Source organism: Ambystoma mexicanum, chromosome 7p (assembly GCF_040938575.1).
Source record: "Ambystoma mexicanum isolate Mex_15411 chromosome 7p, UKY_AmexF1_1, whole genome shotgun sequence".
Lineage (NCBI taxonomy): Eukaryota > Metazoa > Chordata > Amphibia > Caudata > Ambystomatidae > Ambystoma > Ambystoma mexicanum.
Genome location: NC_090939.1, coordinates 823,797,613 through 823,811,807, shown reverse-complemented (window position 1 = coordinate 823,811,807; position 14,195 = coordinate 823,797,613).

Here is a 14,195-nt window from a genome sequence, read left to right as displayed (position 1 = left end):
TTATCTGGAACTGAGGAGCCTTGATCACATCAAATACGATTCTCTCCCGGTGTCCATCTTGACTCACTAGCGTCACTTCTTGGGTGGCATGCGTTACTGGTCCGGAGGCTATCTCCGTGCCATCCACAGTAGTAATGACGTCTTTTACAGCCTTAGGGACAAGGGGTAGATTCATCCTTGATACCATTTCACGGTCCACATAATTACCGATTGCTCCGCTGTCGATGTAAGCTTCAATTGCATGCAAACGATCCGGACGTTCAGGACTAATGAGGACCATGGGTACCACGAAATGCGAGGTCACGGGACAGATCTTAACGCTCGGCAAGAGGACCTCTACTCTTGTCGGGCTTGGTCGTTTCCCTGCTCAGACTTTGTGGTACAGGTATCCGCGGCTCCTACAGCCTTCTTAGCTGGTTTCACTGGACAGTCCCGAAGAAAGTGTCCTGAGTTTCCGCAATAGAGGCATAATTGCAGCTGCCTTCTTCTTTCCCGCTCTTTCTGGGTTAAAGGTCCTTTCATGCCCCCTATTTGCATGGGTTCCACGGTGTCAGCTTCCCTAGAAGAGGTCTGTGGTTTAGAAAACACTCGGGTATCAAATTTGGAACTATCTGCCTTCCTGTTCTGTAGTCTGTGGTCCAATTGGACAACTAAGTCAATATAGTCTGAGCATTCTTGTGGAGGATTCACGACTTGAGCTAACACATCCTTGAGCTCTCCACGCAGGCCTCTGTAGAAAAGTGTTATTCTCTTATCCTCGGGTCATTGAGTTTCCACTATAAGTCTGTTGAATGAGGCTATATAAGTCAAGAGGTCTTGATTACCCTGTCGTAATGAAAGAAGTTCATTGTCCAAGGCCTGCCCTTGTGCATGTCTTGCGAACAGTTTCTCCATGCTGGACTGGAAGGTCTGGAAATCATGTAAAACCGGATCATCCTGGGTGACTAAAGGGATCGACCAATCTGCGGCGCTGCCACTGAGATAAGAAAGCACGAAGGCCACCTTGGTCTGGTCTGTTGGGAATGCAGCTGGTCGACATAAGAAGTGTAGGCAGCACTGGTTGATGAACACCGCGAATTTCTTTGGATCACCAGAAAAGCGTTCGGGCGGAGCCAAAGGCACATGACCGGGCAGATTGATTTGCACTGGATTTAAAGATGATACAGAAGGATAACTTCCTCCTGGAGCGGGCAAAGGTGTCTGTCCTGCCTGCGTTTGTAGCAACTGTCTAGCGAGGTCTTCAGTTTGCTCCTTGGAAATGATCAGTTCTCTTCTTAGAGAGTTTGTTTCCTGACGAGCTGCATGTACTTCTGCTCTTAATTCCCCAAGCAACTGGGCTAGTTGATCAGTGTCTAAGGTTTCCATTGCGCCTAGGTAGGAGTTTTGTGGTGGGCTTCGCGTTCTGTAACGCTCACCTGATTCCCACGGAGGCGCGGGTCTTGGCAGGAAGGTGTCTGTGACTCGAAAAGTGATGTGCAGGACTCGATTGGCTTCTGGGGTCGAACCTCTTCGCACTGTGTGTCGAACTCGAAGAGTGAGGTTTCTGCAGGTGAAAGAATATGGGGGTTAATGGTCTGGGTTGTTGAATGTCCTTCTCTCTCTCTCTCTCTCTTCCCAGCTTTTTCGTAGAGCCCCCAGGTCAACGTGCTCACCTTAGATAGGTGAATGCTGGGCTCTCCATCTGCGTCTGATGCAGGTGAAACATTTTCACTGGTGAAACATACGCCTCTTGACTTCAGAGGCTGGTTACCGTCGTTATCTGCACGAGCGGTGAGTTTCTGGACACCTTTTGTCTTTATAGTCTTTAAATGCGTGGCACGTTAATATTGAAGACTCTGTATAATGCTTTTCCCTTATGTATTGCAGGACTCTTGAGATGGAAGATGGAGTGAAGCGCCTGGAAATTCGTAAGTATGGCAAGCGCTCTAACTGTCTCTTTCCTTGCAGCTTAGTTCGTGTTAAAGAGACGCCAGAGTATTCGCAGGCGTTTTATGGCGACGAGCGTGATGGGCGTAAGTAAATACCTGCTTAATGTCTTTTCTTTTGTCCTTCAGATGTTGGTTTGCAGCACCGGAGTCCGCGGAATGCCAGTAAGTTGTAACAACACTTTGTCTTCACAGGCGGCGATGCAGAATGAAGAAATCCGGAATTCACGGCGTGCCGGTAAGTATAACAATGCTTTTATCTTTGCAGGCGGAGGTGCAGCGTGAAGACACGGCCGCTGCCTATGGATCAGGTGAGTAAGCACTGCGTGTAAAGGTTGCCTTGCTAACCTGTTGTTTCTTGTCTTTTGCAGGTGCTGATGATCACTGGATACAGGAATGGTAAGTATAATTCTTGCAGGTTCAGGATCGAAAGAAGAAAGGCTGGAACAGACTCGGTGAGCGTTCTGTTGCAGATGCAGAATAACGCGAATCACGTTTCATCTATCGGGTGTGGTTTAAATAGCCTTGGAGTGATGAGGCGTCTTCTTCCACGGCCCCGCCTAGGTAAGAAAAGAGTTCCAGTTTCCAGAAGAGTTCCAGTGCTGTATCCAGGGAGTGGAGCTGCCCCACCCAGGTAAGAAAGTAGTTCCTGTTCACAGAGGGCTTCTAAGTGGCTGGTAAGTAAGCAGCATGGTCTGCTGCAGGTAAGTCCACCCAAGCACTTTCACCCCAATTATGAGCCCGGCGCTTCCAGTGCCGGGACCGATGGTTTTGATGAGCCTGGTGCCACCGGCGCCAGGACAAGGTCCAAAAGGTCCCAGTAGGGACCGGCTGGTGCCTAGGATTAGGGTTAGGGGCCTGCTTCCAAGGACGTTGGGCTGGTCCTGGCTCCTTGGAAGCAGTGATCATGACACTCCCAGCCCGCCGCTGGACCCCGATTGGGTATTCTGTATAACCTTGCTTGGTGTAGTCACCAGCGTCTCCCTGCACGCTCGTCCTGCATCTTGAGCGTGTGCAGGCGAGTTTATTGGGTCAGCGACCCTCCTGGGACTGTTTTGTTTGATTTGGCCTCAGTTTTCTGACCCAGACCGAGCCCGTGCCCCTCGCAGTCCCCGGCACCTCCACTTCCCTCTCCCTCCTTCCTCCCAGGCCGCTGCTGGACCCTGATGCCGTATTCTGTATAACCTTGCTTGGTGTAGTCACCAGCGTCTCCCTGCATGCTTGTCCTGCATCTTGAGCGTGTGCAGGCGAGGTTCTTGGGTCACCAACCCTCCTGGGCCTGTTTTGTTTGATTTGGCCTTGGTTTTCTGACCCAGACCGGGCCCGCACCCCTCGCAGTCCCCGGCACCTCCACTTCCCTCTCCCTCCCTCCTCCCAGCCTGCTGCTGGACCCTGATTGGGTATTCTGTATAACCTTGCTTGGTGTAGTCACCAGAGTCTCCATGCACACTCGTCTTGCATCTTGAGCATGTGCAGGTGGGTTTATTGGGCCAGCGACCCTCCTGGGCCTGCTTTGTTTGATTTGGCCCTTGTTTTCTGACCCAGACCCGGCCCGCTCCCCTCTCAGTCCCCGGCACCTCCACTTCTCTCTCCCTCCCTCTTCCCACCTCCCAGCCCACCCCAGATCCTGATTGGCCAGGTCAGGACTCAATAAACACTTTACCAGGGCAGCCTTCTGCCCGGCAGCCCCTGCGGCTAAGGGCCCTGAGGCAAAGGGCGGCTCCAACTGAGGCGGCTCCAGTAAGTGTCTGCAGGTGTCAGCAGGGGCAGCCAGTGGCCAGCCATCATCCAGCAGCAACTTGTAAGGTTGGAGTGGCTTGGGTGAGGAGTAGAGCAATTACTCTACCCCAGAATCCTGGTCACATAGCAAACTTACCTACACCTGGACAATATCGTGATTACTATCTTCTGCCTCCCTCTCTCACACTATACAGGACTCTCAAATCTAGTTGCGTTTTATCTTATGCGCAAACGGCATTGTGAAGCCTAGGCCTTTCTCCCACTATACCGGACCCTCAAATCTAGTTGTGTTTTATCTTGTGCCCAAACTGCATTGTGAAGCCTAGGCCTTTCTCCCAGAAGGTAGGAGTGGTCAGTGTGAAGGATAGAGCATCTCTCTACCCTGGAACCCATACCACTCAGCAAACTAAACCACATTGCGATGGTACTATGAATATTAGCCTGCGTCGCACTATAGGGAATTTATCATGTTGAGTTGATTTATATCTAGAGGGCGCCATACTGTAATGCTGCTGCTATTTCAGCTTGCACCACACTGTAATAGTGCTGGGAATATTAGCCTGCATCACACTATAGGGAATTGTTCATGCTGAGTCATTCATATCTGGAGGGTGCCAAACTGTGATAGAACTGTTATTTTCAACCTACACCACACTTTAATAGTGCTGTGAATATTAGCCTGTGTCGCACTACAAGGAATTGTTCATGCTGATTTGATTCATATCTAGAGGGTGCCATACTGTGATCGTGCTGCCAGTTTCGGCCTGCACCACATTGCAGTAGTGCTGTTAATATTGGCCTGCGCAACACTATAGGGAATTGCTCATGCTGAGTTGATTCATATCTAGAGGGTGCCATACTGTGATAGTGCTTCCAGTTTCAGATGCACCACATTGCAATAGTACTGTGAATATTGGACTGCGTCACACTATTGGGAATTGTTCATGTTGAGTTGATTCATATCTGGAAAGTGCCATACTGTGATACTGCTCCGATTTCAGTTTGCACCACACTGTGATAGCACTGTGAATGTTATCCTGCGTCCCACTATAGGGAATTGTTCATGCTGAGTTGATTCCTATCTAGGAGGTGCCATACTGTGATACTGCTACTATTTCAGCTTGTACCAAACTGTAATAGTGCTGCGAATAATAGCCTGCGTCGCACTACAAGGATTGTTCGTGCTGATTTGATTCACATCTAGAGGGTGCCATACTGTGATAGTGCTGCCAGTTTCGTCCTGCACCACATTGCAATAGTGCTGTGAATATTGGCCTGCGCCACACTATAGGGAATTGCTCATTTCTAGAGGGTGCCATGCTGTGATGGAGCTGCTAGTTTCAGCCTGCACCACACTGTAATAGTACTGTGAATATTAGCCAGTGTCACATCCCAGGGAACTGTTCATTTTGAGTTGATCCATATCCTAGCACCCCTACCTGGTTAGTAACCCCATAAGAACAGACCTATCCACCCTACAGAAAGGACACACCGCTCCCGACAGGACTCAGGCATAGCGACACAAGAGGAAACATCAATACTGCACGGACAAGACACGACAGACAGCCACTACCCTGCAAACTCTACACTGAGACCAATCCCCGTCACTGAGGACCAGAAATGCCTGATGCAGAAATAGACAGTGAGAAAGAGAGCAGGAACATGGAACACCTAATACGGTTGCACAACTTCAACTGCCCCAGTAGAAGTGACCTCAATTGCAGAACACACCCTGCCAAATACTGCTAGCAACAGAACAAACATTGTAAGAGAAAAATCCTTATATCTTACACTGTACCTCGCGACAAACGCAGAACATCGACATCTCAACGACACTGACATCTCGAGACAAAAAAAGAACCCTCGCAAACAGCCAAAAAAAAGAAGAGAACACCCAAGAAGACACTGTGAAGACCTCAACCCCCTCACTCCACACATCACCAGAACAAAAGGACACTATTGAGGCCCACATAATACCATATCAGACGACAAAGCTATGGTAGTAAACAACCCAACCACTAACCTAATAGACCAATTCAATGAAGAAGCAGCCTCCGCTAATCTTCAACCAATCAGCATCAATAGAGGAGCAACACGATTGAACAGCCTGCTAGGGCGTAAAGACCCCCCGCATATGGAAACTAAGGCACAATCACCATATACTAGTGATTCGACAGACACAAGGTTCGATTTTCCAAGTACTATGGTTTATTGCAAAGTATGCTCAGTAGGCTGACTGGGTCTAACGTCTCGCAATGTGTGTCACCCAGACCCCGTGAGACGCAAGAGCGAGAGCATCGCTCAAGAGGCAACATATATACAAACATGCAATCTTTGAAGTCACATCAAACCGCCCATAATGTATCTTCTAGAGCTAGGGTTTGGTGATTGACAATCATGACACATTATGACAAGTTTCTTATTCAATCTAATTATACTTATTTTAGCAACAGTTGCTGAGACAGTTCTTTGTTATGGAGAACATAAAGCATTTTTCAGCAAGGATATCCAGTTCACGAGAGAGACACATTTCATAGCACCTTATCTACCCGTTTCTATTCGTGAACTAGGGGTCAGCCTGTTCTGAGGCAGATCCACGAAGAAGGACCGCTAGAAGAGTATAATTAATTCTTTAACTGCCTATTGCTACAGCTTTGGTAAGACAGGCCGGCACCTGGGCCATTTCTGCTTGCCTCCAAGGACTTTGTGAGGGAGGAAAACAATGTATTTCTGTACTGTTTGGCATTCCTGTCTGGGTTGATCTTTCAACATGCAGGCTGTGGCCTCGCACCGTGTATGAGCTTTCAAAATAAAATACATTTTGCAAAGCATTTGACAGAAAGGAAAAAAGCAAATGGCGGATGTTACACAAAATGGACGCCCTGTGGTTATACTAGTTATACTGACGATTCTGTGTTTGCGATGTTTGTCACATGATGCGATTGGTTTCCGGCCAACATAATATACAGACTGTACTTGGTTAGGGTTGTTTGTGGACTAACAAACCCTCCTTTTGGCCGTAAGACAATAGCATCATCCATACATCTCATCTTCATTTGACCATGTATCTAATTCTGAACTATGCATGCTACTATAATCATCATCTTCAACATTAATTGACATGAATTCCTTGATTGTTTCAATTTCGTGATTTGCACCTTTTTCTAATATGTGAGGGGGTTTCGCCTTCATCGCGTGTACACATTAATTTGTAATTTCAGAACAAAAGACTGGCAGGCAGTGTATGCAACAACAGCAGAACATGAGGTTCCCAAGTATCGTGACTAAAATTGCAATTAGTTTCCATCCCCATGAACGCAGTAGCTCCCATTACCATGTGCTTATGTTCAGATTCCAACCACCTGTGGGGACATGAACATCAGAACTCAGGACGTGCAATTTCTTGATCGCTTCAGAAATTGTAGGGGAGGAGTCACTTACGAATACACAGCACGCTGACCCCACGATTTTGCACACACCCCCACGATCAGACAAAATTATATCAAGAGCCACTCTATTCTGAAGTGTCATTAATATAACTGGTTTCTCTTCTAGTGTCATGTTATAGAGTATATCGGTAGTTCCATTTATCATTCTTTCTAACACCCTGGACAGTTTCCTTATATTCCATGAATTTATTGCTTGCCCCCAAAATGGTATAAATGATTTTGCTATGTCGCCTGCAATCAGTCCTGTATCATCCCGCCGTGACCTAGATCTGGATAGTTTGGATATGTCTGAAGTTTTGGAAAGGAATACACCAGGGAAAAGAATTCCTAAGTAACAGGTCCCTCCCCAATTTCTAGGTAACCAGGGATAAGCCTGTTACCCACATACAAAATAAATGGGATCACCTACATATATTGGTTCTTCTTTTTCAAGCACTGCAGTATTCATACATTTAGTAAACGTTCCTACCGAATAGGAACCTTTCTTCCGTAAGCAAAATGGGACAGTACGTGGACTGTAATTAATAGTATAGGAGGGAGGCACAACATCCTTATTCCCTACGGGAGCCATGTTGAAAGTGATTACAGAGGATTTGTAAGGCACAAAGAGCTTATATGCATGTTTTGCCATTGGTTTTTATTATTCTCGCCCACTGGTTCCATTACCACTTTTTCAAACTCATCTATGTTTGTTCCATCCAATTGACCAGTATCACTGTTTTTCCACTTTCTGTAAAATAGCGCACTCAATGATGCATAAAATGCGGTATTGATCACATTGGTCCACCCAGCAACCTTCTATGTCTAATTCTGCTGTACCCTCAGACCATGCTTTTATTTTGTCTGCAGTTGCTTCTGTTTGCATCTCTTTAACTGTGGCAATTCCATTTACTACCATGCAGGGTACCTCTTTTGATTTCTCAATATACATTTTTGCGTGTAAATCAGAGGCAGTTTGTTTGGAATTTTGTCTGCAAATGCGTTTCCCTTTCCAACGCTGCATGTTACCTTTTTATGCGCTTCACATTTCATTATTGCTAATCGTTTGGGAAGCACAAGTGCGGACAACAATCTTACTATTAAAGTGCCATGTTGAATCTTGGTCCTGTGTGATGTCAGAAAACCCCTTTCAGCCCATAGTCAACCAAAATTGTGTACCACCCCAAATGCGAACTGACTGTCAGTATACATGTTTACATTTAGGTTTTCAGAAATTTCACATGCTCTGGTTAACGCTATTATTTCTGCAGCCTGTGCTGAATTGTATGGGATTCTTTTGCTTTCTACTTCAGTGCTGTGATGGCATATGCAGCAGTTGATGTACAATCGGGTAATTTAAAACAAGAACCGTCACAAAACAGTTCTCCATCTGGCTGTTTCTGTGGGGTATCTGTTAGATCAATTCTTCCTTTCGTTTCTTGCTCAGTAACCATTAAACAATCATGGGGGAATTCTTTTTCACCCGTTCTTTCATTGGGGGGAGGCATTAACTCAGCCGGCTTCAAAGCGCAACACCTCATAATTTGTATATGCGGTGCAAATAGAACTATTTCATACCTCGTCAGCCTGGCTGATGTAAGGTGTTGCGTCTGCGTTCTATTTAAAAGAACGTCTACTGCGTGGGGCACCATGATGGTTAAAGTGTGACCTAAAACCATACCCTCGGTTTGTTTTACTGACGCGGCAGCCACAGCAACAGCTCGCAAACAGCGCGGCAAAGCACATGCAACAGGATCCAGCGCGGAAGAAAAATAACCGCATGGTCTATTTCTCCCTCCTTGTTCCTGGGTCAAGACAGCCAAAGCATAACCATTGTTTTCATGCACAAATAACTTGAAACTCTTGTCATAATTTGGTGTGCCCAAAACTGGAGCTGAACACAATGCAGCTTTGAGCAGGTCAAATGCTTTTTGACATTCCATGCTCCATGGCAAAGGCTGGGCAACATCCTTCTTTGTCAATGCCACTATTGGTTTCACAATCATGGCAAAGTTCGCAATCCACTGCCTACAATAAAAAGCCATTCCAATTAAAGCCCTGACTTCTTTCTGTGTTTTTGGAATAGGCATACCAGAGATGCTTTCTATCCTTTCTGGTGTCAATCTTCTTCCCTCCTTCGAAAGGAGGTAGCCCAAATAGGCACTTCCTTTCGACAATATTGGAATTTTTTTAATGAAGCTTTGTGTCCATGTGCTGCTAAATGTGTCAATAGTGTACCTGTACTCTCTTTGCAAATGTCTTCTGTGTCTGCTGCAATCAGTAAGTCTTCAATGTACTGTAACAATACACAACCTGTTGGTAGCTTTAGCATGTCTAGTTGTTCCTTTAGTGCTCGACTATAAATACTCAGACTTTCAGTGTAACCCTGTGGAATTTGTGTGAATGTAAATGAACGTCCTCCTAGAGTAAAAGCAAATAAATATCTGCTATCTGGATGTACTGGAATGCTGAAAAACACATTCTTCAAATCTACAACACTAAAATACGATGCAGATCCTGGAATCATAGTCAAAATTGTAGTCACATCCGGGACTAATGGAAATTGCGGATCAACAACTTTATTCAATCCGCGCAAATCAATTATGAGACGGTATGGTATGTCATTACCTCCTTTCTTAACCGGAAGAATTGGACTATTGCAAGTGCTATCTGAAATCTCTTCAATTATGTTTCTTTTAATCAAATCAGAACAATGCATTTCAATGCTTTCCCCCTTTCCGCCGAGATCTTATATTGTGGAATACGTGGCAATGTAATTCCTTCTTTAGAACAATTTTTACTGGCTCTACTTTCAAAGAACCAACATCGTTATCATTTACTGCCCATATACAAGTTGGTACTCTACTCAATTCAGTCGGTAATGGTTTAGATAAAAATTGCGATACAGGAGTTTTTTGTGGTGATATTGTCAAATACACTCCATCAGGAGAACAATAAATAACTGCATTCAATTTCTTCAACAAATTTAAACCCAACAAATTTTCACCGCAATTTTTTATCAAAAGAAATGGGCAAGACTCTGCGAATGGACCTAGTGTTATTGAAACTGACTGTGACACTGGACTAATTACTGGTGTACCTGCGAACCCTACTGAGACATTATTCTGCCCGGACAGTGGTATATCTGGAACCTAGTGATGGTCAATTGAACATTTCTGTGCACCTGTGTCCACTAGAAAAGTGTGCTCCCTATTCCCAACCTTCATTTCTACGTAGGGCCCTTTCTGGTCTACGGGAATAGATACTGGTTCCAACCCCTGTCTAGGGCTGTCCTAGTAAAACAATACATCATCAGATTTAAAGTCGCCAGAGTAATATGCATTGGACTGATTAGCAAAAACATTTCCATCCCCCGTGCTATTCTGCTGTTGCTGGTTTTGGTTCTGATTCTGGTTGTGATTGTGATTACCCTGGTTGTTCTGAACTTATGGCGCTCTTTGGTTTCTATTCTGTCCTTGTGTTCCCGGGCGACCTCTATTCTGCCTTCTCGGGAAAGTTCCATTCCGATTCTGTATCTGCGGGCACTGTGCTCGCCAATGGCCTTCTTGTCTACAATAGGCAGATTGATTAATCCCAATTGGACCACCTTGCATGTTGGAAAAATTAGCTCTGGTTTGTGCATTCCTGACACCTCTGTTATTATTTGCTACTTGCTACATTAATACCTTTGTTTTTAAATTCCGTTTGTCCCTTTTCTCTTTCTCCTTCTCTGCATTTACTCAATTCTCATAATATTAGGCCATGTGTAATACTTCACTCTGATTTTGCTTGCCATGCACTTTCATATGTCATTATTAAATTTTGAATTTTCGGTAACAACCCTTGCACGAACTTATCAATAAACAACCTCTTCCGGGGTTCAGTACTCAAATCTTGGCCACTGAAATCTGCAAATACTTCTTCAAATCGATTAAAATAATCTGTTGCTGCTTCATCTTTGCCCTGTAAGCAAGCTGTTAATTTATCCAAACAATTCATTTCTCAGGTATCAAAATTTTCAATTTCTGTACTATTCGTTTTTCTCCCGTTTTTCTGTCTGCATCAATTCTAATCAAATTTTCCCATGTATCACCAATATATCTACATCATTTACATTCCTAACCTGTTTCCATATGTCTACAGGAAGAATCACAGGAAATAATAGATCAATATCACTCATTGTAAAAACAGAGGAATTCAAAACAGACTCAATTTCCTTATAGAATCCCGCCAGATTTTTCCTAAGATCAGGGATCGTCTGCTTAATATTATTTACCTCCTGTCTAGAAAAAGAGACATGCACAAATTGCGCTGTATAATGGGCTTCTATTGTGTGCGAGTCAGTCGTTGCAGTGACAGCAATCTCTACTTTCGGGACAAACGTGGGGGGCACTTCTCTCACAGGCAATTGCAAACTAGGTGATTCTACATCTATTTGTTTGTTTGTTTAGCAATAAAGCTAAATCGAGAGAAAATGCAGTCATTCCAGTTTCAGACGAAAATGCTCTTTTGTATATCGTCATCAAATCAGCGGGACAACATACTTTCTTCTTCAAACACTCATCTTGCAAATGCTCGACCATTACCTTCAATACCTTTCTCTGCATTTCTACTGTATGACTAAATGTATGATGCACTTCTATTGGGGAAGTGGTGACATCCGTAATCCATCTAAGCGCCTCTCGCATACAAATTTTCATCTCTTCACTAACAGGTTTTAACGGCAGCAAGAATCATTGCTGGACATATGGCACTACCTGCTGTTTACCTCTTTTCATTATTTCTTCATTCAATTCAATTGATCAAGCTCGTTTCTAAACACAAATAGCCGGCCTACAAGTTCTTGTACTTCCGAAGCATTATCCCGCAAACGAGAAAAAAAAAAGTTCACGCAACTCTTGCGGTGCCAATGTACCAGTCAACGTTTTCCATTTCTCCACAAGATACTCCCCCATGCATTTTAACAATACCTGCTGTTCGCCAAGCCTCTTATATTCACACATGGAACTCTGCATGGCTCCCTCATCGTTAACTTCAATATATGTTTCTGCCCAGTCTCTCAGCTGCTCTTTCCTGTCTTTACTAACCGTACTACAAGTTACTCTAGTACTTCCTTGTGGCGCAGGCCCCACCTCTGCAGAACTGCCTGGAAAGGCGGCTGCTAATTCACGTTCTGTCGGCAGTGGAGCAAATGATGTCACGAGCACAGGGGGAGATGGTGCAGATGGAACAACAGGAGTGGGGGTGGCAAATGTGGTGATGGAGCAATGGGTAGAGACGCAATAGGGTCAATACTACTTTGAGGACATTCATTTCTTCGTTCATTTAGGATTTTGTTTATTAGCTCATCTCATGTATGCAAATCTTGTTGTGGATATATTGTTTGTATGCCTAACTGAAAAGCCCTGTCCATTCTTCTAAGATCCTCTGTCTGTTTATGCTCGTCATCTACTATGGTTTATTGCAAAGTATGCTTAGTCGGCCGACTGGGTCTAACGTCTCGCAACGTGTGTCACCCAGACCTCGTGAGACGCAAGAGCGAGAGCATCGCTCAAGGAGCAACATATATACAAACATGCAATCTTTGATGGCACATCAAACCGCCCATAATGTATCTTCTAGAGCTAGGGTTCGGTGATTGACAATCATAACAAATATGACACATTATGACAAGTTTCTTATTCAATCTAATTATACCTATTTTAGCAACAGTTGCAGAGACAGTTATTTGTTATGGAGAACAAAGCACTTGTTCAGCAAGGATATCGTGTTTGCGAGAGAGACACATTGCATAGCACGTTATCTACCCGTTTCTATTTGTGAACTAGGGGTCAGCCTGTTCTGAGGCAGATCCGCAAAGGAGGACCGCTAGAAGAGTATAATTCATGCTTTAAATGCCTATTGCTACAGCTTTGGTAAGACAGGCCGGTGTTATACCTTCTTATCGGCGCTGGTCCCTGTGGCATCGCGGCCGCCTTTGCCATTCGGTGTTGATTTCTTCTCCCAAGATGGCCGACGATTACCTCAGGCTTTCTGGGTTGGATGTTGCAGTTTATGCACGTACGTTTCAAACGTCTTGTGCAGATCATGTGACCGCATATAACGACCGCATCTCCGACAGTCAGTGCTTCGCTACTCTTAGGAAAGATGCTTCATAAGTTATCGATTCTAGGTGTTCGATATCCTTACTCCTTTTTGTTCTCCAATCCTAACCCTCTCTTTCTCTTGCTGCGAATTAGATCGGCTCGACCCTGCCTCCAGGCTTTAGCCTTCATCGGCGCCTATCCATCCTCCCTCACGACAGACCCGCCTCAGATGCCTACCTTCCTTCCGTACAGATTTATTTCCCCGCCATCTACCAGCTCCTATCGTTTGGTTCCAAACCCGCCAAACCAAATCTCTTCTTTGGCTCCAAATCTTCTGAATGTAACATCTCACTCTTCTTCCGTTTCAGATTGGGGCTTGTAGGTACCTTAGAATAATCCTTCATCTATCCCTTTTTATTTATTATTTGCTTCACATTAACTTATCCCCTTTGTTTTGCAAGGAGCCCTTCTGCTCTTATTGACTTCCCATAGATCTTACCTGTTACTATTTACCGGTAGGTTTTCGTTCCCGATTACACTTCTTTCTTTTCCCAAACTTGTTATTTTCACTTACCTTTTGTCTTACCTTCTTAGTGAAGCTCCTTTGCTGGAACCATCCCGGGAACAACGCATCTCATCATTCCGAAGCCGAGGATTAGCACCGGCATCCCACATCACCCAGGTCCAGAAGTCCTCTGCATCCTCTGATACTTCAGGGCTTTCTTCCCCAGAAGTTTTCCCTGGGGACACTGTATTTCTTCGGTCTGTGAGTTTCCCTTATTCAGGCCAGGGAAGGTAGGATTAACAGGGGAATCTTCTACATCTGTTATCCAAAGTCACTGTTGTCTGACCAGGTTAGTCTGTTTAAATATCTGCAAAACATAGAATATTCATTGATTGTGTTTCATGGTATCAACCGTTGTCGGATCTAACAGCCGGCACCTGGGCCGCTGATTAAATGCTGTTTCTGCTTGCCTCCAAGGACTTTGTGAGGGAGGAAAACAATGTATTTCTGT